This window comes from Vicugna pacos, chromosome 20 (assembly GCF_048564905.1).
Source record: "Vicugna pacos chromosome 20, VicPac4, whole genome shotgun sequence".
Classification (NCBI taxonomy): Eukaryota; Metazoa; Chordata; class Mammalia; order Artiodactyla; family Camelidae; genus Vicugna; species Vicugna pacos.
Genome location: NC_133006.1, coordinates 15,545,550 through 15,572,254, shown reverse-complemented (window position 1 = coordinate 15,572,254; position 26,705 = coordinate 15,545,550). Strand labels below are relative to the sequence as shown.

Sequence of the window (26,705 nt, the reverse complement as noted above, 5' to 3'; positions counted from 1 at the left end):
ATACTGTATTTTAAAATTTTTGTTGACTTTGAAATTTATTCCAAAGGTCTCAGGCTCTCTGGAATATTCAAGATGTTGCTTTTTAAAGTTCAACCTTAGACGAACTAGATTCACTCATGTCATTGAGTGGAGATGTTGTACATTCACGTTGCTGCCAGGTAACAGCCCAATCACATGGCCACAAGGTTCTGACCCGTTCTCCAGCTCACGAGCATTTGGGTTTTCAGATTTTTGTTATTACCAGCAATGCCACGAGGAACATTCTTAGTACATCTCTCCTGGTGCCCACGTGAATGAGCTTTTCACAGTATTTTACACCCAGAAGTAGAAATGCCAGGTCACATAGTAGGCGCACATAACAACTTTGCAAGATAACGCCAAATTGTTTTCCAAAGGGGCTGCATCCATTTACGCTCTTACCAGCAGCACAGAAGAGGCCACAGTGATCTATATTCTCCCCAACACTTGCTACCACACAGCTTCTTAATGTTTGACAATCAAATGGGGATAAAATGGAATCTCACTGTGATTTGTATTCCCTGATTACTAATGAAATTAAGTGTCTCATAAAGAGAGATCCTCTCCCAACCTAAACGCCTTGTACTTTTCTTTCACAGCTCTTATCACCGTCTGTAATTAAACATTTGTGGCGTTATTTGATTAAAGCCCATCACCATGCCTGTTTTCCTCCCCACTGCACACTGTACCATGGGCATAAAGTAGAGCCTCTATGTGTGTTGAGTGAATGAATGAATGTATGAATAGCTGAGTAAATGAGACTGTCCAGTTTGTCTTTGGGCTCGGATCTGATTTTGTTAAAAGCCTGGGCTCAACAGTCGGGGTCTGACCTCCCCAGCTGAGTTGCCCAGTGGGGTAGATGAGATGAGGTGGTACTTCTCAATCTGGACTGAAGGGACGGAAAGGTCCACAGAGGACAGAGCCAAGTCCGGTCTGCACCCAGGGCAGTTAGTGCCTCCTCCAGAGCAGTAATAGTAAAACAACATCTACTGTTGTGAACTGCGGGCCTAACATGGGCCACACACTTCACATCAAATAATAATCATATATACAGCGTGCTTACTATACTCCAGGCACGGTAGGGAGTGCTTCCGGGATTATTCCTCTGATCCTCCCAACACCTCTATGGAATGGATACAACAGCCCCATCTCACGACAAAGCCAACTGAGGCTCAGAGAGGAAGTGCCCAGTCACAGTACATAAGGGACAAACCTAAGAGAGTCAAATCAAGGCAGTCTGGCCCTAGTCCCCATGCCCTTTCCACACACCTGCTGCCAGTCCCTCCCCTTGTGCTTTCTACCCTCTCTGCATGGGCTGCTTTTCCATCCCATCTGCTCCCACAAAGCTCCTCAGACTCCAAGTTTTGCTCCACAGCCCACGAATGCTTTCCTTGCACCTGGGGAGCAGCGCCCGAGGAAAAGGTCACTTCGCTTTCTGTCACTTAAATGTCTGTACTGACAACACACTTACCTTCCAGGTGCCTGGCTGCAAAGGCCGGGTGTCACCCAGGAGGCTGGCCCGAGCACTGTCCCCTACACCTGGCTCTCCCAGAGTCTCCCAAGTCAACCGTCCCACCAGCGGAGTATCTGCAGAAACCAGCTCCTTTTCAACTCTGAAAGGGCTTTTACTGAAACTGGAAACAAACATCTAACAAATGCCCACTATACCCACCCCCACCACCGCACATGACAGGCCTTAACTCAAAAAGAAATACTATGTACCCACTATAGTTATACAATCCAGGCCAATGCATGGAAGTATGCATGCAGAATTACATTAAGTGGGAAAAAGAGAAACTCAAAAATAGTATCCACACCCCCAATTAAGTACACACAGTACCCCCAGACTCCAGTGAGTAACAGAAATAGAACTGAATGTTCGCTAGACCCTTTCTTCAGGAAAGTTACTTAGGTTTCCAATGCGCTCTGCCAAAAGCTAATTGTCAACTATTTATAACAGGTGTGGTTCCAAAGCAATGCTACGGAACAGTAGCAAAGAATTACTCTCAGCAGGAATTAAAGCTCCACGAAGGTCATGATCATGTCTAGTTGGTTCATAGCCATGTCTCTAATCAAGGGGTCGAAAGGGTCAGGCCATGGGTCTGCAACGGTGGCTAGCTGCTAAATCCCACCATTGGTTTTGTGAAAACAGTTTGAAGGGAACACAGCCACTCACCCATTTACGTGTTGCCTGTGGTTGCCTTTATTCTACAGGGACAGAGTACTTAGGACAGAGAAATGGAACACAAAGCTGAAGTATTAACTCTCCTGCCTTTGAAAGTTAGCCAATCCTTGACCTAATGCTTAGCCTTGCATTCTGCATAGAGTGACGATTTAATCATTTTCATGAAATTCATTATTCCAAATAAGCCCAAATCAAGCTAATAGATAAGAACAAAGATCTTATTTACCTAACAGGGCATGTAATAACAAATGCCTAGCAAATGGAAAATTGTTTATATTTTTAAAAAGGGGGGTGGGAGACACCTGACATCCTCAGTAGGAGGTGTGCCTTGAGCAGTTTCTTTCATCGTGAAGACAGATCACATCAAGTCATGTACACTGGAGAGCTACAGTGAGAGACAGCTGGTAAGGGCTTGGCAGGCCATCTGAGGCCAGAAGTAGGAGGCAAGTCTGGGTAACCAGTCAAGATGCTGTAATAATCCCCAGGCTGGGCTCAAAGCAGGATTTTGACCTCCCAAGCCTTATATTTGACCTCCCAAGCTTACTAGCAAGCTACAGGCCCAGAACCAACTAGGGTGAAGTCATTTATTTCCTGTGTAACTTCTGGTTGGGACAACACATGAATAAACAACTGTACACTCAATTATTTCCCCTTTAATTTATCAGCACATTATAATGCAACTGCATATTTTTAGTTCTGTAGACTTGATTATTCAGAGGCTGATCATTTGGCTGGTGGCTTTTTTGAAGCTCATTATGGCCCCAGAACCAGAAGACAGGAGACAGGAAATGAAAGGAGGTGAAACTCAAATCAGTTGGTGTTTCTACTTTATTAGCAGATGAGGCAGAGTGGGTAGCAGAGGGTGAAACCCCAGGTCTGGAGAGCAGAGGCTCACCACAGGCACCCTGCATCAGGTCTCCACACCTTACATCACTGCATGTTGAGAGCCTATCAAGAATTTCAGGGTGAAGGTATAGTTCAGTGGCAGAGCTTATGCTTAGCATGCGCAAGGCCCTGGGTTCAACCCCCAGTACCTCCACTGAAAAAAAAGTTTTCATTATACTGGCCCATCCCTACCAGGATCCAAGTGTATGGCTCCCTAAGATCCTTTCTCTTGTTCATATGGAAAAACCAAGTCAACTCTTGGCCTACTAAAGTCAGAGGACAGGCCTGCCCTGACTCTGAAAAGCCTGAGGATGGATTCATCTAGGGAAATGTTTAGAAAAGAGCGCTGGGAGGAGTCGAAGCCACTTCCTCATCCACTGCTGCATCCTCTTCCCTCCCTTCCACACACATTAATTATTGCCAGCAGGCCTTCCCACTTCCCAGGGACCCACGGACCCAGGAGGAGTTGAACACGCTGGCTCCGAGCCACTGGGTTCACCCAAGGTCCCCTCATGGTGCCTCTCCTGAGCAGTGATGGGAGATGGGGCTCCAGCCCGGCCCCCAGAGCCTTCAAGCCGGCCTGCACCACAGCAGCCCTCCATGACCACTGCTGAACAAAGGAGTGGAAGCCACTCATTGTAAGTGAAAATGAGCAGGCATGTTCAAGGAGGACCACACTTCTCATTTCTCTTGGTGACATCATTCCCGCAGCTGACCCACACAGAACACACCTCACGTCGCCCCCCCCCCTTCTCCGGCCTGCCTCCTTCCTCCTTCCGCCCTGGGTCCTGGTGACTGGAGAAACCCTTCACTGCAGGAAGGCAGGGTTCTCCTCTCTGGCTGACCACAGACTCTCCCTCGGATGCACCCTGGGAGGTCTAGGACCCCTGCTCACCTCGACCCTGTGGGCTTCAGGTGGTCCTGAGTGAAACAACCACACGAAAAAACCAAGGAGACAGGGGAATGAGGGAAGCAGCTGCCGCCTCCTCTCACTTTCCCCGGGGCCTGAGCTCTGTCAGATTTTGAAGCATAATGAGTTTTGTTTCATAACAGTCTTAAATGAACTGGAAGGGGGAAGGGGATGACAATGATAAAAATCTTAATTAAAAAAAATTCCTACAGGCAGAGATTTTCCAGATCCTAAGATGTGATGAAAGTCTCTTGAGCTGAGGGCCCTTCAGAGCACCCACCTCCCCCACTAAGGACCCAGCGTTCAACGTATACCTTCTGAGGGCCTGCTATGGGCCTGGCACAATTCTGGGTGTCCAGGCTACTGCAGGGAACACACACAAAGACTTCTGGCTTCCTGGGACTCATATTCTCGGAGAGAGGAGACAGGCAATAAAGATAATGAGCAAGTAAACTGTACGGAATGTAGAAGGTTAAAGGGTTTGGGGAAAAAAGAAAAAAGTCAAACAGATTAAGGCAATGAGGAATTCAGGCAGAAGGGGTTAAGGGAATGGGGAATTCACGATGGGGAGTTAAACACAGCCTCAATGAGAAAGAGACATTTGAGTAAGGACTTGAAGGAAGAGACAGTGAGCAATGCCGATGGGTATCTAGTTTATGGAAGAGCAATCCAAGCAGAGAGGACATCCTGTGCAAAGGCCCTGAGGTGAGAACATGGCAGATATTGCCAAGGAATAGCCAGGAGGCTGGAGTGGCTGGAGCGAGTGAGATAGAGAACAGTAGAAGACAATGTTACAAAAGCAAGATGGAAGAGTGGGCAGGGTGTCACCAGACAATTGTAAGGACTTTGGCTCTCACCAACTGAGGTGGGGGCCACTGAAGGATTGTGAGCAGTAGAGGGACAGATCCCCCTTCAATTCTCTGCCACCCTGTCATTCTTCCTGGCGACCTCCTGTGATACATTTAACAAATATGGCTCAAAACCATCTCTCCTGCAAAGTCCTCTCCAGTTAATCACTTTAAGTTACAAATTCAAACAACTCTCGGAAAACCAGTAGCCCACAGCTACCTCTCCCTCAAATCAATATTAGGCCCAAAGGGAAGGAGGGTAGGAAGATGAGGGGAGAATGGGTACCAGGAAAAGACGACGACAGAGACAAGAAGATAAACATGGGAATGTACAGAAAGCTCCAAAGAGAGGCAGAAAAGCAAAGGAATAAGACTTCCACTGCTCCTGAGGCTCCTTGTCCTCATCCACCTCACAGTTTATTGGGTACAAAGCATCAACACTTAAACTCTTCAATCCCTGCTGCGCTGTGGCTGCCCTGATACTCCAATCCTCATGTTAAGCGGACTCGGAGGAAGGGAGGGGAGAGAAAGATTCCTTTACTCTCTACTGCACAGGCCCAGCTCACACTAGCCAGTCAGGTTGAAGCAGAAATTTCCTTGTCATTAAATCCACACCAGATCCCTAAGAGATTCACTACAAGTCAGCAGGCAACCTCACCTGGCCCTTCTATAAAGTGAGCTGCCACTACACAGCAATTTACATCCATCCATGGCACCTGTCCCCACGTTCATACTCATCCCCCAGCAACCACAATGCTGAGGGAAAAAATAATGCCCAATTAAGAAAAGGCTGGGGAAGCCCTGGAATAAGCTAAAATTGGTAGAAGGGAAGCAATAAATTACAACAATTAGCTCAAGGTGGTATAGTGTGATAGCTAAAAGCACAGGCTCGAGAGGCAGAATGCAGGGCTCACCTCTGCCACTGAAGAGTGCATGACCTTGGACAAGTTCCCTGTGTGACCCTGGGCAAGTTACCTACCCTCTCTTGCCCCACATTCCTCATCATTATTAGTACCTGTGTCATAGGGCTATTAGGAAAATTAAAGTTCTTATTATAAACCATGTAAAAGAATGACTGGTCCATGGTAAGCATTATATTAATTTTTTCTTTTTTTTTTTCAAATGGAGATACTAGGGATTGAACCCAGGACCTCGTGCATGCTAAGCATGTGCTCTACCACTGAGCTCTACCCTCTTCCCCTGAATATCTTACAAGAAGGGAAAACACTTTCTGAACCATCTGAGAGACAAAAAGTCTACAGTTTTATTGTTGTATATGACATGCATGAAAACAATCACTACTGAAAAATATTTTCAGCCCTGACCATTCCCATTCCATACTTTTAAAGTATTAATAAAGTACTTTGGCACAAAGATACTTATTGCAGTATTATTTATATAAGAATATTATGGGAAATGACCTAAATATCAGACAACAGAATGGGTGAGCAGATCATAAAAGCCATAAGAAGGGGTTTTGTGAAATCATCTAATTTTTTTAAAAAGACAAGGAAAATACTTATAATGTCAAATAATAAAGGATACAAAAATTAGGCTTCACTTTCAGCTATTATAACTAATTGCTATTAAACTAACCCTCCTGTATAGAACAACCATAAAAGGTAAATAAAACACAAAATAATAACAATAAAATTAAGTGTTTGTGGGTAGGGAAGTACAACAAGGCAGCTAGGACCTGAGAGACCAAGCCCTTAGAGGAGAGGGAAGCTCAGGAGGTGTATTTAGTAGCTAATGCTTACACTCAGGGCACTGGCTGATTTGGCAGAAGGAATATTAAGATGAAAAGGAAGGCAGCAAATTAAGGCTTGCAGCAGCTTTCTCCCTAGATTGGGAAGACAAAAACTGCAGTTCAAGACTATAAAGATATCCAGGATTTGAGAGACCAAGATCCCAGAGAAAATGACCCATACACAAGTAAACTCAGGATTCTGCAGCAACTTCCCCTCGAAATTTGCTGACACCTAACCCAGTGTGTATAGGGCTAGACTCAGGGAATCCAGCCGAGAGAAGCTATGAAAAGACCTAAAAGGTAAGCCAAGATTTTAGTAGCTTTACTGTGGCAGGGAGACAAAATTTGGAGATCAGGCCCTATCAAGGAGGAAGTACCCTAATAAATACCCACCCTACAAGTAAGAGCAAATCAGAAATACCAAGTAAGGTGATATAACATTCTGAGCCTCTACATTTTCCATGTAAAATGCCCAGCATTCAAACAGAAATGACCAAGCATGTCAGGAAAAAGACCAAATCAAGGGAAAAATGCAATCATTAAAAAAATCAAAAATATATTTTATTATAAATAAAATATTTTACAAACAATTAAAAAAAAAAACAAATCAAGCATTGAATAAATGAACCTGACAGCAAATAAGAAATAGTAGAAGAGCTAATGGGTGAATTGGAAGCTAGGTCAGTGGAAAAAAATACTCATATTGAAACACAGAAAAAACAAAAATGAGCTTCAGGGACATGTAGGATACCATAAAAGGGTCTAACACATGTGCAGGAGTCTAAGGACATGAAATAGTGGGGCAAAGCTCTCCAAACTCCACAGGGGATACATACAAAGAGAACCATAATTATGGCATCATAGTAAAACTGCTAAAAACACAAAGCCAAAGAAATCACAAAAGTGACAGATGACTTTTTAACAGAAATGAAGGAAGCCAGACAATGGAATGATATCTTTAAAGGATTATTAAAAAAAAAAAAGATAGAATTCTATACCCAGTGAAAATATCCTCCAAACAGACATTTTCAAACACAAATTGAGAGAACTGTGACACCAGCAGACACCCTCCACCACACATACACACACACACAAACACACACACACAAAACAAGGAGAGTTCTTCAGGAAAAAGACAATTAACCTGAGAGAGAAGCATGCACACAGTTATACAGGGGAAATGAAGAGCACCAAAAATAGTAAATATGTGGACTAATTATTGTTGACTTTTTAAAACAATGTCTTATGGGATTAAGTTCTTATGAAAATTTTATCATTTTATACTATTTTGTGTTTTAATTGTATTATATTTTATATTATCATTTTTGGGGATAAAATTCTCAGGAGAATCAAAATCACAAGGCCTCAAAAGGCAGTATAAAGGAGGCAGAGGCGTCTAAGTGTTTTAAGGAGCTTGCATTGTCTAGGAAATGGTTAAAGTATTAATTTAGGGTAGGCTCTTAAAAAAAAAGAACCCAACAAAATCAGACACATAGCATCCAACTATGCAAAAGTATATGTACTGGAAAACTACTAGGAAGAAATCCCATTTTTAAAAACAGAGGTCCTGTCTAGGTGGTGGAATGATGACTGGTTTTCGTTTTCTTATACTTTTTGACATTTTCAGTAAAACAACTTTTTTCTCAATATTTGGCTTTATACTTTCTCATACTTGCAGGAGGTGAAAGTCGCCTTCATCTTCTTCTCAAGGTTTAAAAAGAACAAATTCTTAGAAAATTGGACTGAGACCCTATATTTCTGCAGACAATTATTGCTAACATTTATTCTAAGAATGCTGTTCGTCTGCCGATTACAGACTAGCTATCTAATACTTCCTGTGCCCTGGGCACCGAATGACTGCTCACTCACACTGGGTCTGGTGAGAGACAGCAATCCTAGTCTTCTTTCTTGATAAACATGAGGAAATTCTAACTCGGCAGAGAGAATTGCTCCTGAAAGTAATTCAGGTCATTTGCACGGTCTTTCCACAAAAGAAATCCAAAGAACTTGCTAAATTAACAAATAAAAGTCATCATGCAAGAGACGTTTGTATTCCACCTTACAGCATGAAAAAACCCTGGGCCCCAGGAAAGTAACGTATATTGTTTAGAAAGTAATCCATGCTACACAAGAACAACCATTTTTTTTAAAAACAGTAATATTAGGGCAGATCGAGTGAGGTGGATCTTCTCATATGCTGGTAGTGTGAATGAAAATCAATTTTTAAATTGTTTGAAAAATAATTAGGAAATGCTACCCAGAATCTTAAAAACACCCACTCTCTTTAACAAAGTAATTCTCCTTTCCAGGAATTTACCCTAAGAAAATAATCTGAGATGTGATCAAAGATCTATGTACAAGGATGTCCATCAAAGCATTATTTATAATAATCAAAAATGATAAAAAGCTAAATTTCTAATAATAAGGATTAGTTAAATAAATTAGGGGACTCAGTGCCTGGTATATTTATTGAACACAGAATCCAAATAACAGGATACTTAAAAACAACTACTTCAGAAAAAATGTTTCCCAAGAATATTAAATGAGCAAGATATTAAAGCATATGCAAACTAACCCCAATTCTATTTTTAAAGCACAATATCATAGCTAATGTTCATTCAGAATTTACTATCTGCCAGGCACAGCCTCAAATGTTTTACATATATCATCTCATCTCACCTCACCCAGTCCTACAAGTCATTGTTATTACTTCCAGTGAATGAGGGATCCTGGATTAAAATCCAGGCAGTCTGACTCTGGAACCTACACTCTTAATCACCAGACTGCACTACCTAGAAAAAATACTGGATGAAAATTATTACAATGCTAACAGGAAGGAATTAAAGAATTTTTATTTTCTTCCTTCTATCTGTCAATATTTTCTGAATTCCCTATGATCACCACCTACTATTTGTAGTCTCTCTGTCCAAAAGAAATGGGTTTTGTTTGGTTTGTTTGATTGAAGTAAGGTTGATTTCAAATGCTGTGTTGGTTTCAGGTGTACAGCAAAGTGATTCAGTTATACATATGTAGACGTATTCTTTTTCATGTTTTTTTCTATTATGGTTTATTGCAGGATATTGAATATAGTTTCCAGTGCTATACAGTAGGACCTTGTTGTTTATCTATTTTATACATAGTAGTTTGTATGTGCTAATCCCAAACTCCTCATTTATCCCTCTTTCACCCACTTTCTCCTTTGGTAGCCATAAGTTTGTTTTCTGTATCTGTGAGTCTGTGTCTATTTCATTAACAAGTTCATTTGTATCATATTTTAGATTCCACATATAAGTGATATCATATGGTATTCCAAAAGAAAGTTTTATGAACTACTTTTACTTAACACTTACACAATTTCAGAGAAAAAGTCTCAGCTCTAAAATGAAGCTCTGAATTACATCTCCAGTACTTAAAAGCATGAGAACTTTTGTAAATCTGAGCCATGACATTCTGACCAGGGAAGGGCATGGGCCGACAGCCTGCTCCACAAGACTGTGGACTTCCATCCCACAAATACGTGTCCCCCTCTGGCTTATGAGGTGCTGATTTTTATGTCTGTTCTGCCATTAATCTTCCCAATGACTCATCCAAGTAGATGTGACTATCTCAGGAAATGGAGGTTTAGGAAGGTGAAATGACTTTCCCAAGGTCATGAACACCACACCAGCTCTGGTCAAACATACACCCAACAAACCTTCCCCCTGTGCAGAACAATCGGGGCAGAGCTGAGAGTATGTTCAGGCCCAAGCACTTTATCCCTCGGGGCCTCCATTTCCTCACCTGTATAATGGTAATAATAATGTCTTCCTCGTGGAGTTGCTTTGAGGATTAAATGAAGTCATGTATATAAAATGATGGCACACGTCTGTATTTAGTAGGTAAGTGTTACGCTTTGAAATGCATCCTATCCCCCAAGCACACAACGTGAGGTCACTATGGCCAGAGCACACTGCCTCATCTTCTTTTGCGTCTCTAAATCCTACCATCCTGGTTCCTTCTTAACTATCTCAAAAAGGCTGACCTAATCTCGGCGACTCCTCAGACTCCTTTCCAAAACTCTCTACAAGCTTCTTAAATTTAAGTCCCCAAAATTGTCTTCGGAGGAGGAGGGAAATAGCTCAGTGGCAGAGCACATGCTTAGCATGCACAAGGTCCTTGGTTCAATCCCCAGTACCTCCATTTAAAAAAAAAGTGTCCTTGGAGAAGAACCTGGCATGGGTTGGCAAAGACAGAACACTAAAACCCCAGCCTCTGTGATCTGTGCTTCTGCACAGATTCAATCATAGGGTTGAGACGTGGGACAACATGGAGTAAGATGTTCTTCCTAGCCCGCTGGAGGGGAGTGGGGAAGAGGGCAGCCACAGTCACGGCAGAGAGTGGACCATGAGGGTTACAGACTAGACGGCCAGGGGCCTCAATAGGGAAAGGCGCTGAAGAACCCAGAGGTAGAAAGGAATTCTTTTTGCTGTTTCCCTTATAAATGGAAAAGAGCATCCAAAATGGAGAGAGAAATGGCAGGAGGCCCTGACTGGGTCAGATGGTGATGCTACCCTTCCAACATCACTGCCACAGCCTACGAAGCGCAGACCCTTAGCCCCCTCACCCTTGTGTTGCCAACTTTCCTAACTGATCTCTTGGGCTGCAGGCTCAGCCTCTCCAGCCTGTCTTCCACACCTCTGAGTAATCTTTCTAACATAGAAATCTGACTTGACCCCACTCCCCGATATATCCCACCTCATCCCAAACCTACCTGCCTACAGGGTCAAGACCAAGCTCCATAACATGGCACGTGGCCCAATGCCTCGCTCTCCAGCGTCATCACCTGCCATTGTTATTGAGAACCTCCTCGGTGCTGGGGACACAATGATAAGCAAGACAAGACACAGGATGAACAAGACCCAGCTCATGCCTTTAAGAAGTTGAATGTCCTGTCGAGGAGACAAACACAGAAAGGGAGTATTGCAATCCAGGTGGACAGTGGACGGAAGCCAAGCCTGCATGTTGAGGGAAGGCCTCTGGAGGAAGTGGGAGTTGAGCCAGGGAGGGGCAATGGAGGGAACATTCCATGCAGAAGAAACCTCAGAGCAAGGTTCATGAGCAGTACTATCTGGTAGAAGTTTCTGCACCAATGGAAATGTTCTACATCTACGCTCTCCAATATGGCAGCCACAAGCTACCCGTGCCAGTGCAACTGGGGAACTGAATTTTTAATTTGACTTAATTTTAAATTCATTTAAATTTAAATAGCCATGCATGGCTCAGAAAAGCCTGCCAAACTGGACAGCACAGTTCTAGAGCATTCTAGAGCTCCAGAGCATGAGGGCAATGGAAAATGAAGTCAGACTGGTAAGCCTTGAAAGGTGAAGTGGTATCGCAGTAAGGCCAGACTGTATGCGGCTTCCTATGCTCACCAGGTTATCAGCTGTCCCCTCCCCCTTGTCCACCTATAAGCCCCTGCTGAACCCCACAACCTACCCACATCCCACCTCTCTCTGAAGACTCCCTTCCTACTTACTATTTCTGAAGTTTTGTATTTTTCTAGGAAGGCATTGTTGTGTGTCATATTTACATGTTCTCAGAACAATCCTCCACCAGACTCTGAGCACCTTCTCTTACTTGTCCTAGTATTTCCAGCCACAGGTACAATCCCAGCACATGGGAGGCACTCAATAAATGCTTGGTGAGCACGTGAGTTGTCGGTAAAGGGACTATAGCCTGGCAGGGATGGGGGGTGGGGCACTCATTGCTTTTGACAAAGATGGGAGTCCCTAACCTTGACCTCCCTTAGAATCAAAGCTCTGTCCAGGGACTCAGTAAAGGTTTTCATGAATGCCCTGAGCACTCTACCCGTAACTGTCACCGGCAGGCCCTGTGGTGGCTCCATTTTTCCCAGGTTCCTAGAATCTAGAGGCCTGTCCAGGGAAGGTGACTAGCCAATTATTGAAGGCAGCGTAGCCTAATGATCAGAAGCCAGTCTATGGAGTTAGTCCTGGGTCTGGAGACCAGCTGGGCAACACAGGACCTGAACGTCCTTTAAACAAGTTGCTGAAAGGCCCCGAGCCACAGTTTCCTCAAGTGGAAAGTGGGCATCACGTCTGCCTCTCACACTTGTGAGGATAAAATGGCAGACACACCTGCACGAGGCCAGGCCCACGGCAAGCTCTCTGTCACGACTGAAGTGACGTGGAACCGTCCTTGGGATACCTCACAGCACATGCAAATTCCTGAGCCTCGAAATCAGGTCTTTCTTGGTGCTCCCTGCCAGGCAAGGGGTCTAATCCCATCTCTGACTCACCGGGCGTTGCCAAAAATCTCGAGTTCCCAAGAGAAAATTTATTTTAATTCCCTCCAACTTTAAAAAATTAAACAGTCCTCACAGCAACTGGAGGGGGGGCGGGGGGGGGAAGGGACCATGAAATCCAACAAGCAGCTTTAAGAAGGTTACAAACTGAGTGGAGAAAGAAAGGAGAAGGCAGCTGGAGGGGGCGAGCAGGGGGGAGGGGGACAATCCCCTGAGTTTTTGCTATTATTGAATCCCCCAACTCTCAAAGCAGCCCAGCAGCCCCCTCCTCCACGTGGGTTAAGCTCTGTTAATGAGAAAGCAGAGCTCTGCCTACATTACCACAATAATGATTTCCCCGTTGCATTTGTACATGCCTGCTGCTTTATCATGGCAGAAGTAGACATATATTTTCAATAAATCCCTTCTCTCCTTCCTCCTCCCCAACTCGAGCTCTCCCAGTAAATGCTGCTCCCTCCGCACCCTCCCCCAACGCAATCCCAACCCTGGAGCACAATGAGTTCCACTAATCAAAACAGAAAGAAAAAGAAAAATGGAAAAATCACAGCTGCTGAAAAACAGCATTCGCTACAAGTCAAAGCCCTCCACATCTTTTTCTGCAGGCAGCATTTACTTCTTCAAGGACACATCACCCCTCCCCTATCAGAAATCTTACGTAGAGTTGCTCAAAGGAGAGGGAAGGGGGGGTAGACGGGTGAAGAAATCTAATATTCACCCTTTCCTATTTTGACTAAGCCAGCACAGACAGAAATATAGATAAGGCCTTGAATAACTGATTTAACAAAATATCACTTATTAAAAGAGATGGGGGATGGGGCCACATTTGCATTTGAGAGCTCAGTTAAACCACCCCAGCTAAAGCCTGCCAGGCCAGAAAGGCAAGGGGGAAGGAAACATTTCTCTGGTCTCCTTCAGTCTGCAAGGGATGACCCTGGTGGCAGAGAGGCCTGGATTACTCCTTCCAACAAGAACCAATGAGGAGAGAACCAGAGGCAAAACCGAAACAACAAAGCCGCTGATTCTTTCATCAGTAAGCATTTACACTGTGCTAACTAGCGCCAGCCCTGTGCGAGGTGCTGCGGGTGCAAAACTGAGTGATGACCCAGTTCGGCCCTCCCCAGGGCAGTGGAGAAAGAGTGAGAGGCACGCCCCGAGGTAAGGATGACAACAGCCCCATGAGCCAGAGCTGCAGGAGCCCAAGTGCATCTCCCTCCCACCCACCCCACAGCCTGGCCCGCGACCAGGCGCACAGAGCCCTCAAGAAAGACTTAAGGAACGAGTGTCCACACCATGAAATGGTCTGAATTCCATGCCTGTCTCTAAAGAAGCTCAGACTCTTCAAAAGGAAAGAGGCCCCTGAATGTCCTTACCTTCTTCCACGGCCCCCTATGAAAACCCCTCAGTTTACATGTGTTCAGCCAATTAAAACAGAGAAGTGATCAAGTCCCTTCACTTGAGAGCCAGCTCATTCATTACGGTAGCCTTCAGCTGAATTTTAAGGGAGTTTGGTATCTCCCATTGTGACAATAACTGAGGGAACTCCAACCACACTCCTATTAAAACTCCTTGGGCATTGACTCCATTTTTTTTCTTTTCCTTTTTAAAAAATCTTTCAAAGAAGTCGGCCTGGATTGGAAGCAGTTTCCCAAAGATGAGGAGAGGCCCTCAGAGCAGCCTCTGTTACAGCCTCAGTGATGACAAAGACCCCGAGGGGCCCTCAGGAAGCTTCCGGAGGCAGTGACCTGCTCGGGGGCCCAGTGTGTTCAACACCGGAGCCTGGAGACTAAAAGCCACACACTCTAGAAATGATCATGCAGGAGCCCCAGAGAAGGGACAGGGCTGAGAGTAGGAGGCTGATGGAGAATAGCCACTGGATCACTTGAAGTCAAGTTTTGGCTTTAACTGTAAGGTGGCCTTAAAGCTATGTGCTCCAGAATGAGCCAGACGATTCAAGTGTTTTGAAAACTGTAATGCACCAAACACGCTTAAATCATCTGAGTATTTCCAACTAAGGTCATTGGAGTTCTAAGCCCAAAATTCCCAAATGATCCTCCTGGTTGCCCTGATCCTCTGCATACATTCTGTACCACAATTCTTATTTAATTCTAGACAGCATTATGTCTCCGAAAGTGCACAAAATTTGGAGACCATTCAAATTCTGGCATTAAACGAGGGCTTTGGATGCTGGCTGGACATGTGACTCTGGGTTAATCACTTTTTTAGCTTTTTTCAATTCTACTTCTTGAGCCTCACTTTCCTGAGCTATAAAATGAGAATAATATCTACCTCCTATGGTTGCTGCAAGATAGTTAAAATAAGACATGCCAAAGAGGCTTTGGACCTATAAAATGCGAGGTAAACATGAGTTATTACAATGACGTCATCCATTTCCTCTCTCTGATTTTTCGTTGATATTTTCTTCCCTCTATGAAACCAAATTGATATCAGTTCCACTGATCTCTCAAAAACCTGACAACTGATATTTATTATACAAATACAGGAAAACGTCCTCTTCTCCACAGGTGTACAAAATCTCACTAACCGCTGAATCGAGGTGATGGGTACCGTGGAGTTTATTATACTAGCTCGTCTGCTTTACTGGGTTTCAAGTTTTCTCATAACAAAAATTAATTTAAAAAAATAAAGCCTCACCCTCAGGCAGAGGCCAGGGGTCCGATTAGTAAAAAGCACTGGATGGTTTTTAAAACTAGAAATGATTTTCCAGCATAGACAGTAAGACTAAGGGCTAAGAACAGTTTTTAGGTAGATTCAGCTTTATAGAACAGTCTTCATTTGCAAAACAAATTCAGAAGGCAAGTGAAGACTGCTAAGACCCCTGGACCACAGTAAGGGTTAATGGGTGGGTTCAAAGTTCCCGTGCACTCAGTTCACAAGCCAAGTCCATTTGGCCCCTGGCATGGGCAGGTTTCAAATGCTATATATGGAATCAGAGTGTGAACCTATACAGACTGGCATTTCACAGCCAGCCTTTCTGATGCCAGCTTTCCAGCAGTAAGAGCAATTTCACTAAAAGAAATCACAGAGGACCCGAAATCCCAAATAGACGGTGGTTACCATGAGGGAACAAGACTGCAAGAGGTCATGGTGAACAGGGTTCTTGGAAGAAGCTTTGGGGAATGGAGGGAAGTTCTTCTCTGGTTGTCAGGTTTCATATCGGAAAAGGAGATCGGCTGAAGATCAGGGCACCTCGCCGCCGCCTGTACCCGACACCTCTTACAGTTTACATCGCGCTTTGTGTACATTATCTGATGCCGTCCTCACAACTCTCAGAGAAGAGGCGGCAGATGGCATCACCCTCTTTTTATAGATGTGAAGACAGACTCTGGGGATGATTTTGTCCAGAGTCATCCGACGAAGCTGGACCCCAACCCATGCCTCCCGACTCTCTCCTCATGCGCTCACCTGCCCTACAGACCCCACGGTCGGGCCACCAGGGTTGGCTGGACAGTCTATGGCATATTTTTGTGAAAGGTAGCCTGGAGGAGAAGCAGCAATTTAGCCGGTTTTTTTGTTGTTGTTGTCACTGTTTATTTTTTCTTGCTCAAAATGTAAGCCATAGTGCCCACCAACTTTTGAACAGGGCTGAAAATCAGAGATGTCTTTTTCCAATCATAGTTTTCAATTACATCTAATATGAGGCCCAGATTACTTTAACTGAAGATTCTTCTCCCCAAGCAAAAGAATCCGGTCTTGCCTCTGTACTGTTCAGTAATGCAGTCAAATGTTCAGAAAAATGCAGTACAATTTAGTGATGCAATCTTAACCCTTGCAGTCTCTGGCTGGTGGCAAGTCCTGAGCCCAAACCCCTGCTCAAGGACAGTGTGACCCCAGCCTGGAGAGACAGAGCCCATTGCCACCCCAGCACCGCCGCTCCTGCACCTTTCCCTCACCTGCACCTTCACTCTTCTTCAATCTTCCCTCCTGTCATCATGAAGGAAGTGTCCCTCCCCTGGCCAAGGCCAGATCTTCCCCACAGACCTTCTCAAGGGCTTTGCTCAGCTGACCCAACCCACTGCTCTTTTCTTTGCTTTTTTTTGGGGGGGGGGGGGTTAGGTTTATTTGTTTGTTTATCTATCTATTTATTTATTTTTAACGGCAGTACAGGGGATTGAACCCAGGACCTCATGAATGCTAAGCACGCGCTCTATGGCTGAGCTGTACTCTCCTTCAACCCACTGCTCTTGATCAATCACTTTCTCCACTGATCTTTCCATCATCACACAAATACACCGGCAGCACCCCTCCAGAATCCCTTCCCTTCACACAAATGTCCTTCCAGTCCCCTCCATTTCTCAGTCCCCTTCCACAAACAAACTTTGTCAAAAAGTTGTCTACACATGCTATTCCCAGGTCTTCACCTCCTATTCCCTTCCCAGGCCCCTCCAATCTTGCTCTGACCCATCCATCACTCCACTCAAACTTCCTTGCGAGTCACCAATGGCTTCCATATTGGCAAATACAGTGGTGACTTTTCTGGCCCTAACCTCATGCAACATTTACAATCCCCTATTCCACACACACACACACACTCATTTCTTCTCTCTCTACATGCTCCTTAGAGCACCACACCTAGTCTCCTGGATTTAAATACCAACCCCTGGCTGATGGTTTGCACATTTTTATCTCTTGCCGGGCCATTCCTCTAGCTCTGGATGCTCTTATCAGATTGCAAGCTTAACACCTCCACCTTGAGTCTAATAGGCATGTCAAACTTAGTGGTGTGCCCTTCACTCTCCCTCTTCCCCATCCAGCAAAGAGCACCACCCATATCTACCCAACTGCTCCAGCCAGAAACCTCAGTTATTAGATTCCTCCCCCCAACTCTCCACCAAATCCCTCAGCAAGCCCTGCCCATTCAACTGCTAATAGGCCTCTCACATGCACCTGCCCCGCTCCATTCACCTCCTGTCACCTCCTTACCTGGCCTGCTCCAAACACCTTTTTACTGCTCCCCAATTCCACACCTGCCCCTCTCCCTCCAGGCCATCCCCTTAAATATGAGTTAGGGGGTGTCACTTAACACTGCAAACTTTCAGTCGCTTCCTACTCCACTTCAAATGAAACCCAAACCTTTCCAAGGCTCCAGAGTCCTGCACTGTCGTCTCATGCTGCCCTCTCCCCCTCTACCTTGTCCACCTGTGCTTCTTTTTAGTCCCCTCAAGGGGACCAAAGTCCTTCCACCCAGGCTCTCCTCTCTCTGCCTGATGCTCTGTCTTCCCCCATCCCCAGTCCTCAGAGAGCCCTTTACTAGGCTACTTTAACTAAGAAAGTCCAGGTCACTGCTCCCTGTGGTTTCATCAGACCATTTATTGCACTTTACAGTATTATACTTCTTTACTTTCTGCCTCCCTTCTGGACTGTAGGCTAGGTGGCAGGGTGGGGAATGGTAGAGGAAGATGATTACATCTGTTTGAATTATTAACGTATACCCAGGGCGTTAACACAGTGCTGAGCAAACAGTAGGTGCTCAATAAGTCACTGCCAAATGGACGCATGAATAAACCAGATCTGGTTACAGCGTGAAAATAACTGTTAACCTCCTGGGAGCCCTGAGGGGTTATCACTCCCATTTAGGCATACAGGTTCTTTTTCCCCTTCCTCTCTAACAAAAAAAATTTTTTAACGTTGCTGAATCAACAGCCCAATAGCTCAGCATATCCCGCCCATCTCGAGCTTGTCTTTCATGAGGAAAAAGCAAAAATCATGTTTCTTCAGTAAACTCAAATTAACCAGAAGACCCTACAAGCAGCTGCCCTGGGAAGTTAAAAAGCTTTAGAAAATATCACAGACACTTTTTATTGCTTATTTTCTTTAACCCAGAAGAAAAGGTTTATTAAGAGAGTCATGGAAGCAAACCATGTTACCCAGGACTATATTATTTCTTAAGATGCCACAGCAAACTTGGTGAAAAAACATCCCAATATCTGGAATCCAGCTGCTCTTGTCCCCTCCCCACAAAAGAAATCAGCTATGTTTTAGTTTCTCCTTGACTTCATTGGTTCCCCTCCTACATGCCAATTAAGAAATATTAATCCACAAGATTCCAGCTGATTTTCCTCCCTAAATCACACAGTTTTATGAGGTCAGAAATAAAACGGGTTGAATTCAACTGCTTTTAGAGCAAAACAATCAGCATCCATCTGTACTGCTCAGGGTTTGAGCCACTTGTCTGGATTGACTACTTTTCGTGTCAAAGTTCAAAGTCAATAAACACATCAAGAACTTTCCCCCCAAAATGCCCATGGTGAAATATATGATATCACAGAAGTATCAGTAATACAGTATCACTAATATGAAACTTACCACAAACATATGACCAAATCCCAATTATCCACGTGTGAATTCTCCACTGAAAGTGGGTAAGGCCACACTAGGCTTTCTGGTCTCCCACCGCTCCCAGGACTATGTACTCCTGCTGCCTGGGAATAACAGCTCAATTAACCTTAGACTTGACCAGGCATAATTAGGCAGGTGAACCAGCTGGCTGGAGGGGAAACGTCCAAGATGAACTGAAATTATTTTTGGTGCCTGGGATTATGTGCCCCGCTCTCTATTAGCACAACTAATTGGGACTCAACCATGCACTTTTTTTTCCCCAGGACAGTGGCAGAGTTTCAAAAGTATTTCCTCGTTCAACGGTCAAGATTACCGGGCCACTCAAGAGTCCTTTTTGGAATACCAAGGTACAAATCCACTCTTTCCATGAGAAGACAAAAAGAGAAGTTAATCAACTCGCCCAAGTCCATGAGGCAATCTGGCCGTTGGCCCAGGAAGAGACAGACTGTGAAGATCTCTTGGGACCTCCCTCCAGAATTTCAGAGACGGACGGAAGTCACCGATTAAACTATGTATTTTTAAAATAAAAAATCTGAAGCCCAGAAATGGTTAGACACTGGTATCCTCCCCACTTTTCTTTCCAGTGATGCTGTCCCCCTGCCTTGAGAATCAAACCACCTTAAAAGTTCTTTGTCACTTTACAAATACTGTAAACTGAGCCAACTGCTGAACACAAGACAATTTTAACACTTTATGATTAGTCAACTTTATGGAGAATCCTCATACTTTCCCCCCCCCAAAATGATGCTTTTGATTGCTATGACCAAACCACCTATCAGAGCAGAAGAAAAATATATTTTAAATAAGCTTTGTTTTTTTGACCACATATTTGATTATATAACACTACAGTCTGAGCCCTCTTTTATAAGTAAAGCTCCCCCCTCAACAAAAGGAGACAAAACTGAGTACTTTCCACACAGTTCATAGAACAACTGTTTTCACAGCAAGCTTACATAAATGCTATGTGATATTAACACATGCCTGCTATGTGGAAGCCTGCTTACCAAGCTGTGAAAAGACCCATGCTTACCATGGAACCTACAAAATTAATGTTCTCATTGCCCATAAAGCAGAAGAAAAACGCTCTCTATTGAGTTGTCAGACTGGCTTCTTAAACAATTCTTTGGCGAAAATGGACATGCTTAAAAGGGCGGGGCCCAAAGAGGTGTGTCACTCCTGGTATCAATTCCTATAAATCAAATCCTAACAATATTTTTAAAAGAATGAATTATGAATCATGGGCCTTCCAACCTTTATTACCACAAGAACATTCTTAGCAGAAGAGGAAAAAAAGCTACTGTGACTTGATTAATGGTCAGAGCAAGACAATAAAATAAATTTCATAAATAGAAAAAAACAAAACAAAACTGAATGACTGCTCTTGTCTTCAAAGGTAGATGTGTAAATAATTCCACTACCCTGGGATAAATACACGTAAAGATTGTGTTTACCTTCCCAGCATATACATCAACCAGACTCAGATTTTCAGCAGGGGAAAAATAATAGCTAAATTGTTGAACTAATGCCTAGTTAGGAACATTTGATAAGTGGCAGTAATATTTAATTCCCAACTAACTCAACTCTCAAGCTGCCAAATATCAAATCCTTAATCTGGAAATCTGATGAGAGGAAAGAAAGGAAAAAAAAAATACTGTCCATCAGTAACATGTAAAGAGATCATTTTTTAAACCATTTTTTCCTCTGCTAGTACTGAGTCTGTCTACAGAACTGCGGAAAGCTTAACCAACTTTAGTTAACAACACTGCCTAGTGTTTACTCCCTGACCCTACTAAATATGTCTGGGTTTGAATCCCTGGTGCTAAAATTATCCTGGCCAAGTTAAAACTCCTAGCATACTTATGGTGGTGATCATTTAGTAATGTATAAAAATATCGAATCACTATGTTGTACACCTGAAACTAATACAATGCTGTATGACAATCATACTTCGATTTAAGGAAAATAAATAAATAAAACTCCGAGCATAACAAAGGTACCCGACAGCCAAGACATACAACTCATCTGCAGAAACCAGGAGGCTGAGAACTAGGAAGAGGTACAGAGAAGCGAAGAGGGCTGGTTAACTAGTTAAGCACTGAATATTCCTGCTTCCAGCGAGCATCAAAACCACATTTTCCATCACCAGACTGTTTCCTTGAGACAGTAAATGATACAGAAGGTTGGTACCAACTGGGACAACTTAAAACTGTTTTTTTAATGCTCCACTCCATGGCCTGCTAAAAAGCACGAACAGCTGGCATTTGTTTAAAGAACTCTTCAGCCATTCCTGGATCCGTCATTCTTAAGCATCACTTCCATGTACTTCAGTAGACAGCCCGGGCCATGCTGTTAGCAAACCGCTTCAACACGTTCACTTGCCAAAGCCGCGTCTACTGTGGGGAAGAGTTTCCACAAAGCTGGCTCTAACAGGCCGGTTGAAGGCACATGGAGGAACCAGAAGTCATTTTCTTTTAACCTAAGGATGGCAGGCGCACATGCTCTAGCCCAGTGCTGGCCAGAGGCTGCCCGCCAGGTGCTCTCGGCCTCTGCCAGTGAATGGGTGGTTTTGTGCTGTTTTTTTAATATCTATTTCTTCGGCCCAACAGCAGTAACTTCCCAGGCTCCCAAACAGAAGTTGGGGAGTGAAGGGGCAGGTTTATCCCCTTATACATTTCTCCTATCTGGGTGGCCACTTCAACTTCTGGGGAGTACCCAGCCCCCAAAGAGCCCACAGGAGCGTATACATACACATATGTATAATGTCAAAAACCCCAAAAGGCATATCCCTAGGGTCCTGCGGTTTCTTGGCTGGAAGAATGAAGGCTTTATAACATCATAACCTTCAATCGCAAGCCCCGCCACCACCATCCTTTAAGCCGGGGCTGCCAATTATAGCTCCCACCTCACCCCTCCCCCTTTGCTGGGATGCTGTGCAGCGTAGAAAGGGAAGAGGGTCAGGAGAAGCAGAGAGAAGGCTCTGCTAACATACAGAAAGTGAAGAAGTAGGGGGAGACTTTTCCTTCTCCGTCCCCCCACTTTTCCTTTCCCCTCCCCCGTCTTCTCACGGAGCATCCCCCAACTAATTTTTTAAAAATGAAACTTAACAAGCTTCTGGCCTACCTTGGCTGTTTCTGCAACAAGTGCATGGGCAATCCAACAAGAAGACCAGTCTCCGCTTGTGGGGGTGGGATGGGGGCGAGCAGAGCTGATAGAGTAATTTCAATATTAATTTATGTCAGAGCCGCCTTCTCGAAGCGATACTCACTTACAGTACTGCCCTCAGCCTGTAAACAAATATCGCTCCGCCAGGAAACATACTCCCCAGATGCAAACCCCTCTCCCCAGTAGGGAACCTGGCCCTTCGCCCCTCCACCCGACAGCGTGCTCCCCCACCCCGGGAAGCTCCGGGTTTCCAAAGCACCAACCCACCACCTCCGCCACCACCCCAGCAAGAAACTTACTCGGTCCGTCTACGCCTCCACCCTCCCTTCAGGAAATCTACTCTCCATATGCATTCAGCCTCCCCGCAGGAAATCTGCTCCCCCCTCCCCCCTTATATATACATGCACCCCTCCCTCTCCTCCTCCCCACGCGCCCTCCCCGGCCAGAAACTTACTAGCAAGCAAGTGTGCAGGCTCTCCCGATCCTGGAAACTTACTCCTAGATATAGTGCCCGCCAGCCCCCTTTCCCATCCCTGTTCCCCTTCCTGTCCTCCGCAGCAAGCAACTCCAAACTCTCCGCATCCAGCCACTCTCCCTCCCCGGTGGAAATTTGCAGCGCGGGGCCGCGCGCGTGCATCCACCCTCCCCTTCAGGAAACTTACTCCCCATCTGCATGCACCGCCTCTCAGCCATCGCTTAGAGGGAAGGGGGTGTGCTAGGGAGACAGAAATACATATGTATCTCTCGCCCCTCCCCCGGCCGCAGCCCACTCGGGGCCGAGCCGCGGTAACCTGGCCTTACCTTTTGCATTGCTCCCCACCCTCGCCCCCTCCCTTAACTCTCCTTATCCGCTCCCGGTGCCCCCCTTTTTTCACCCATTACCCACCCCTAGCAACCGTTCCCAAGCTCCTCTCGGCCTTTTTTTTAATCCAGGATGCAAATTCCTCCCCTGTCAGCAAATCGACTGTCAAATTATTTTCTTGCAAAAGGAGAAAGGCGGAGGGGGGGGGAGGCAGAAGCAAAAAAGGGGGGTGCGGGGGAAGGGAAAGAGAGGGACAGAGAAGGGGAGAGATATCCCTCCGCAGAGCTGGGTCTGGCCGCGGGCGGGGAAGCAGGAAGTAAGGTGTCCAGCGCCGCGGCCGGCGGGTCCTGTGCCGCGGCCCCCGCCTGCGCCCCCTGTCCCCCGGGGCGCCGCGCTCCGGCGGGCTCCGGCCGCCCGGCGCATTGTTCGTAGCCTCCCCGGCGATGCGCTGCCGACCTTAATTGTGTGCTCTGCAAGTGCGTGAGGTTGCACCTTTTGTAGGCTGGCGAGACTCTGGATAAGGATGGGCCGGGGGCGCGGACCGAGTTGCGGCCCCGCACGGGACCTGTCAGCCCCGGGGCGTGGCCGACTCTCTGGCAAGGCCGGAAAATCGAGGCCCAGGAGAAGGCGGCGTGGCCGGGAAGCTGCCGCCTGAGACCCGGGCCAGTGCAGGATTGTTTCCTGCGTAGCCGTCCCGGTTACTGTAACGCGCTTTGCAATCTAAAGACTGGGTTTTGGGGTTTCTGTTTATTATTTTAGGGGTTGCAAAGATGCCAAGGTCTAGGTGGGCTACGGGGAGACGGTCTGCGCCTACCCCCCACTGCACCCTGGCCTCGGTGGGGCTGAGGCTCCCGGGAAGGGGCTGGAGGTTCGCGAAGCGCGCGGCTCCATTCCTCCGCCCCGATGGGGGCGGGGAGGGGGTGCTGCAGACAGCGTTGGAACTGCAGCCCTCTGGGGAGGGGTCTCCATCTCCGCGGCGCAGCAGGCCAGGGAGGGAGGTTGCCTAGGAGAGGGGCAGGGGCTGGGCGGCGGAGGAGAGGGGAGGGGGCGCGGGTGCCGCCGCGGCGCGCGCTCGCCCCTCCTCGTGCGCCATGACTGTGGAACGTGGTGCCGGGGAGGAGGGCTGGCCGCCGGGGGCCGCCCGGGGCTGCACGGCATTGGTGCGGAAACCTGAGCCGGGAGTCGCTCCTCGCGCTGTCTCCTCCTCCTCTTCTGCGGGGGAAACCGCTGCACCCAAACCGAGAGCAGCTGCGAACAGGGGGCAGGGCGCGGGCTGAAAGGCGAGCCAAGGGTTCAAACCTCGGCGGCGCCAGGGGGACAAGAGCCGGACAGCCCCCAGGTCCCTCGAAGGCGCGGCCGCCCTTCGGTCTAGCCTGGGACGCCAGCATTAACAGGCAGCTTTTCTGGTCGAAGGAAATGTGAACCAAACATGGTTAGCCTGAACAGACCACCTCGGGCCGGGTTCGGGGCATCTATCTGGTGGAGGGCCCACAAGGCAGCGAGTGCTTTTTGCTCAAGGGAAAGTTAAACCATGCCTTTTTCACTGTGGGGAAGTCGTTGCGTCCCTTCCCCCAGATCTTCGCGCAGGATAAAGAAGGTGCTTCGGCTACCCAGACCTTCGCCACTATCCCCCCACCCCACCCCCACCCGGGCGCCGGGTGTGGACAGGGCGGGGGAAGGCTATATGGGAGCTTAAAGCATGAGGTCATGGGCGGAGGAGGCTGCTGCCAAAAGCGGCCAAGGTTTTTGTGTATTTTGAGGGGTAACGGTTCTCCATCTTCAGCAGTGGTAAGTTCTCCCGCAAAACCCCACCAATTCTGGGGCATCTGGACCAGAGAGCCCCCGAAAGAGGAGGGGGCTCTGTGCTATTCCGCTCTATGAGCCTTTGGCCGGTGCCCTGCCCTTTAGGGGGCCCTTCCACATAAGCAAAGAAAGGAACAGCGCAGTGTCGTGGGGTTAGAGAAAGCTCAGCTGTTCAGTCCCAACCTCCACCCCTACTTTCCTCAGTCCTCGGTCATCTTCCAACCCGATTGCGTTCTATGAGATCCTCTTGCCCTTCTCCGACCCATTCTTTCCAAGCGACTTGAAGAATCTTTCTAAAACTACGGACTCCACTCCTTCAAACCCCTCCCAGTTGCTCTTAGAATAAAGCTCTGAAGCCCCCGCGCGATTTCGCCCCTACAGACCTCTCCACTCTCACAGCTCCTCCTCCTATACTGTAAGCCGGGTAGTGCTTCTTTGTTCTGTGGCTGGGGGCGGGGTGGGGGGGTAACCCTTCCCCCTCCACCTCTTCTTACTAACTCCTGCTAGACCTTCAGGAGTCGACTCTACTGTCATTACCTCCAGGAAGCTTTCCGAAGGATACAATCTCATCTCTAACTCCCTCAGGGAAAAAAAAGACCCACCCTCGACCTCTGGACAGCCGGGCTGTGGCCTGAGCTGGCCGCGGTGGCGGCACTTTTCCAAGCCGAGGAGGAATAGCCAAGCGCTGTCACTGACTGGGGAGCCTGACCTCCTGGGAGGGAGGTGACTAGGACAAAACCTCAAAACACCCTGTTTCCTCAAGAGACCTAGGAAAAGCAGCTCAGTCCCGCCCAGAAATCTCAGCCCCTCCGCCTCTCACCCCCAGCACACACCCACACTTGTAATGCAAGGAGAGGTCTTTTAATCTAAAACTCCTCCCTGGGGCAGATAAGGAATCTGAGGCTTGAAGGGATTAAGTAAATTGCCCAGGGTCAATGAGGAAATTGACACATGGTCTTTCTTGCTCCTAAAGGAGAAGGCAGGATTTGGGACCTAAAGTATTGCTGCTGTGTCACCTTCAAAGGACCCCTATATGCTTTCCAACAGAGAGGTAGTAAGCCTAATGGTCAGTCGTGCAGGCTCTGACCTGAGGCAAGTTACTTAACCTCACTTTCTTTACCTGTAAAATCAGAATAAAGGTACCTTCAATGTAGTGTTATTATGAGATTTAAATAAGTTCATCTATGTAAAGCCCTTGGAACAGAAACTGGGCAAGTTCTTATTTGTAAGTGGGGTCAGGTGCCCCATCCCTTAAGGACTCTAGAAAATCAGAGCCACAGAGTATTAACTGACTTAAGTATTAAAAACGATCTATGACCAAAAAAACTGGGAAATCACCCCAAAAAAGGCACAGACAATACATACAAAGTCTTTAGTTAGCCAATAGATTCAACCCTTAACAATGCATGTGCTTGAAGACAACCCTAAATCTGGGAGCAGTGGTCTGGACTCTTAGAATGAGTGTCAGAGGATAGCTAAAGTTAAAATACTACTTTGGTTCTATGAAATCAGAGTCAGGCTGAAATAGCCCCATCCTGGTGCAAAACCTGCCTTATGTGACCGAAGCCCTCCTAGGGCTGCAAAAAATGTATGGGGGTTACTGTTATTATTGTTGTTGTTCTTGTTGTCATTAGATCCTAGTTTTCCCATTCTCAGCACTTACCTAAGGTAAGAGGGTTAGGGA

General features: G+C 46.3%; 1 protein-coding gene across 14 annotated transcripts in view; it reads right to left on the bottom strand.

The window, feature by feature from the left end:
- Positions 1-23,395, bottom strand: part of TRERF1 (transcriptional regulating factor 1) — a 191,936-nt gene extending 168,541 nt beyond the window's left edge. For 7 of the 14 annotated variants that reach the window (XM_015237437.3, XM_006202002.4, XM_031688556.2 and 4 more), the window contains exons 1-2: positions 22,871-23,324; positions 22,375-22,459 (exon numbers count right to left, since the gene is read on the bottom strand). The gene's annotated coding sequence lies outside the window, so the exon portion shown is untranslated. Of the gene's footprint in view, positions 1-22,374; positions 22,460-22,715; positions 22,783-22,870 lie in introns of those variants that run through there. The other 7 variants (XM_072944993.1, XM_031688547.2, XM_072944998.1 and 4 more) reach the window with 4 other exon arrangements.
- Between the last annotated feature and the right edge of the window lie 3,310 nt (positions 23,396-26,705).